The sequence below is a fragment of the Triticum urartu genome, chromosome 3A, assembly GCF_056163025.1.
Source record: "Triticum urartu cultivar PI428250 chromosome 3A, HENAU_Tu73, whole genome shotgun sequence".
Lineage (NCBI taxonomy): Eukaryota > Viridiplantae > Streptophyta > Magnoliopsida > Poales > Poaceae > Triticum > Triticum urartu.
This window is the reverse complement of record NC_141875.1, coordinates 20,676,431-20,680,733: the sequence shown is the minus strand read 5'-3', so window position 1 is coordinate 20,680,733 and position 4,303 is coordinate 20,676,431. Positions and strand designations below refer to the sequence as shown.

Here is a 4,303-nt window from a genome sequence, read left to right as displayed (position 1 = left end):
GGAAGCAAAGAAGGTCGTCTGCCCTCTAGGGTTAGAGGTGCAGAAGATACATGCATGCCCTAATGATTGCATCCTCTACCGCGGTGAGTACGAGGATTTGAACGCTTGCCTGGTATGCGGTGCATTGCGCTATAAGATCAGTCGCGATGACCCTGGTGATGTCGAGGGCGAGCACCACAGGAAGAAGATTCCTGCCAAGGTGATGTAGTATGCTCCTATAATACCACGGTTGAAACGTTTGTTCCAAAACAAAGAGCATTCCAAGGCGATGCGATGGCACAGAGAAGACCGTAAGAAAGACGGAAAGTTGAGAGTACCCGCTGACGGGTCCCAGTGGAGAAAAATCAAGAGAAAGTACGGGAAGGAGTTTGCAGATGACGCAAGGAACGTATGGTTTGGTCTAAGCGCAGATGGCATTACTCCTTTTGGGGAGCAGAGCAACAACCATAGCACCTGGCTTGTGACTCTATGTTTGTATAACCTTCCTCATTGGTTGTGCATGAAGCGGAAGTTCATTATGATGCCAGTGCTCATCCAAGGCCCTAAGCAACCCGGCAACGATATTGATGTGTACCTAAGGCCATTAGTTGAAGAACTCTTACAGTTGTGGAATGGAACAGGTGTACGTGCGTGGGATGAGCACATGGGGGAAGAATTTGACCTAAAGGCGTTGCTGTTCGTGACCATCAATGATTGGCCTGCTCTCAGTAACCTTTCAGGACAGACAAACAAGGGATATCGTGCATGCACGCATTGTTTGGACGATACCGACAATATATATTTGGCTAATTGTAAGAAGAATGTGTACCTGGGACATCGTCGATTTCTTCCGAGCATGCATGCCGTAAGAAAGAAAGGCAAGCATTTCAAAGGTGAGGCGGATCACCGGACGAAGCCTCGCCACCGTACTGGTGCTAATGTACATGATATGGTCAAGGATTTGAAGGTAGTCTTTGGAAAGGGTCCTGGCGGACAACCTGTTCCGAATGACGCTGACGGACGCGCACCAATGTGGAAGAAGAAATCTATATTTTGGGACCTGCCCTATTGGAAAGACCTATAGGTCCGCTCTGCAATCGACGTGATGCACATGACGAAGAATCTTTGCGTGACCCTGCTTGGCTTCTTGGGCGTGTATGGGAAGACAAAAGATACACCTGAGGTACGAGAGGACCAGCAACGTATGCATGGAAAAGACGGCATACATCAGGGTCATGCCAGCTATGCTCTTACCAAAGAAGAGAAGGAAATATTTTTTGAATGCCTACTCATTATTAAGGTACCGTCTAGCTTCTCGTCGAATATAAAGGGAATAATAAACATGGCAGAGAAAAAGTTCCAGAACCTAAAGTCTCATGACTGCCACGTGATTATGACGCAACTGCTTCCGGTTGCATTGAGGGGGCTTCTACCGGAAAATGTTTGATTAGCCATTGTGAAGCTATGTGCATTCCTCAATGCAATCTCTCATAAGGTAATCGATCCAGAAATCATACCAAGGTTAGAGAATGATTTGGTGCAATGTCTTGTCATTTTCGAGTTGGTGTTCCCACCATCCTTCTTCAACATCATGACGCACGTCCTAGTTCACCTATGCGAAGAGATTAACATTTTGGGTCTTGTATTTCTACACAATATGTTCCCCTTTGAGAGGTTCATGGGAGTCTTAAAGAAATATGTTCATAACCGTGCTAGGCCAGAAGGAAGCATCTCCAAGGGCCATGAAAATGAGGAGGTCATTGAGTTTTGTATTGACTTTATTCCTGACCTTAAGCCGATTGGTGTTCTTGAATCGCGGCATAAGGGAAGACTGGATGGAAAAGGCACGCTAGGAGGGGATCAAATAATATGTATGGACGGACATTCTCTAATTGAAGCACACGACACAGTTCTACAGAATTCCATCTTGGTGGCTCCGTATATGGACGAACACAAGAAATTTCTACGCTCCAAACACCCGGAGCGGTCTGATGACTGGATTACATGTGAACAAACCAGGAGTTTCGCCGGCTGGTTGCAGACACGTACCATGCATGACACCTCTATTGAAGATGACCTGTACTCACTGTCCCAGTTACCATCTTCGAATATAATGACTTTCAAAGGGTACGAGATAAATGGTAATACATTCTACACGATCGCCCAAGATAAGAAGAGCACCAACCAAAACAGTGGTGTCCGTTTTGATGCAATAACCAAGATGGGAAAGCAAACATATTATGGTTACATAGAGGAGATATGGGAACTTGACTATGGACGTGGTTTGAAGGCCCCTTTGTTTCGGTGCAAATGGGTCAATATGACACGAGGCGGGGTAACGGAAGACCGGCAGTATGGAATGACAACAGTGGATCTCAACAATCTTGCGTATGCAGACGAATCATTCGTCCTAGCTAATGATGTGGCACATGTTTTCTATGTGAAGGATATGTCTACCAAGCCGAGAAAAAGAAAAAACAAGGAAGCGAATGCATCATACGATGAGCCAAAGCGCCACATAGTTCTTTCTGGGAAGAGAAACATCGTGGGAGTGGATGACAAGACAGCCATGTCAGAAGATTATGAAAAGTTTGATGAAATTGCTCCATTCACAGTGAATATTGACCCGAGCATCGAGTTAAATGATGAAGATTTTCTATGGCTACGGCGTAAAGGGACACACGCGAAGAAAAAGTTTCACGCCCAAAGATCTGGGATGTGATCGGCTTCACTATCATCACTTTCTTCTGTGTTTCACACCTAGGAGGGAATCTCTGTAATAGTTAGGGTAGTTATGTGTTTTGGCATTTGAAACACGAAGAAATTTTATGTGCAAACAACTTCTTTCATGCATTTACTGATTTTTTTCAGCTAAATGACCCTGAATTTGAAAAGCATTTCAAATGAACTCAGAAAAGGTTGAAAGTTGGCATGGTATCATAATTTCATCCACATAGCATGTGCAAAAATGTAGAGAGGGTTATCGCAAAAACTGGATACACTTCGTGTACAAAATGGACAATCTCTTTCAAAGTATTAGGGTTTCGGACAAAAACTCATCCGTTACAAAGGCATTTCATTTTTTAAATAACCTAAGCATTACCAAATTGAATATAATGATAAAACACACTAATATTAAACATAAGAAAAAAGAATCACTAAAAAAATCTATTTTCAAAGTTAAGTTATTCACAAACTAGTGATTCACACAAATTTCAAATAATTCAAAATTTAAACTATTCAAATTTGTAAACTAACGGCACTAACAGAAAGTTTGTAATTTTATGTACCTAAAGCAAAAATATTCACAAAGAAACTCTAAATATAGCAAAAAAACCAACTCAAAAATAAATAAAAGCAAAAAATAAGAAAATAAAAAAGCCCGCCTACTGCGCCACAGCGGCCTGCATATGACTAGAAACACAACCTGTTGTTGGGCCAGGATGCAGGCCCGTAAAGGCCCAGTAGGCCCACAGGGCAGCACAGAACATTTAGGCCCAGTAGGCCTGCTTTGGAGAGGAGCTCGAGAGAGCTACCGCACTGGGGCTTATAAACCAGTGCGGACGTCCCTCGGCTAGCGAGGTGGGACTAAACATGACGCACCGCACCTGCGCCAGCGCACCCCCTTTAGTACCGGGTGGTGGCTCAAACCGGTACTAAAGGGGGGGGTCTTTAGTACCGGTTGGAGCCACCACCCGGTACTAAAGGGGTGCCGTTCCCGCCGCTTGGCCTGGCCAAAACAGACCTCTATTACCGGTTGGTGGCTTCAACCGGTACTAAAGGTTGTTCTATATAAGAAAACACTTTAAAAAAAAATTGTCACTTTCTCATCTCTCCCTCTGCTTCTTTCTCCTCTGTCCCGTTGCCGCCGCCCCTCGTCGCCGCCCCCGTCGCCGTCCCCGTCCCCGTCGTCCCCGTCGCCGCGCCGCGCCCCGTCCTCCCGTCGTCCCCTCCCGGCCCGTCCCCGTCCCCGTCGTCACCGCGCGTCTCCGTCCCCGTCGCCGCCCCCCGTCGTCGTGCCTCGCCAGTGAGCTCCTGCCCCGACCGCCATGTACCACACACACACATTGTTATAGAAATATTAGCAATTTTTCTGTTTTTTAGTTATAGAAATATTAGAAATGTTAGTTATATAGAAACGTTTTTTACTTATAGAAATATTAGAAATGTTAGTTATATAGAAATATTAGAAATGTTAGTTATATAGAAATGTTTTTTAGTTATAGAAATATTAGAAATGTTAGTTTTAGTTATAGAAATATCAGAAATGTTAGTTTTAGTTTGAGTATTCAGAACAATTTCAGTTATACAATCAAGACGCACT

General features: G+C 44.3%; 1 pseudogene; it reads left to right on the top strand.

The window, feature by feature from the left end:
* Positions 1-202: 202 nt before the first annotated feature.
* LOC147977978 (uncharacterized) lies at positions 203-2,151 on the top strand (annotated as a pseudogene).
* The last annotated feature ends 2,152 nt before the right edge of the window (positions 2,152-4,303 follow it).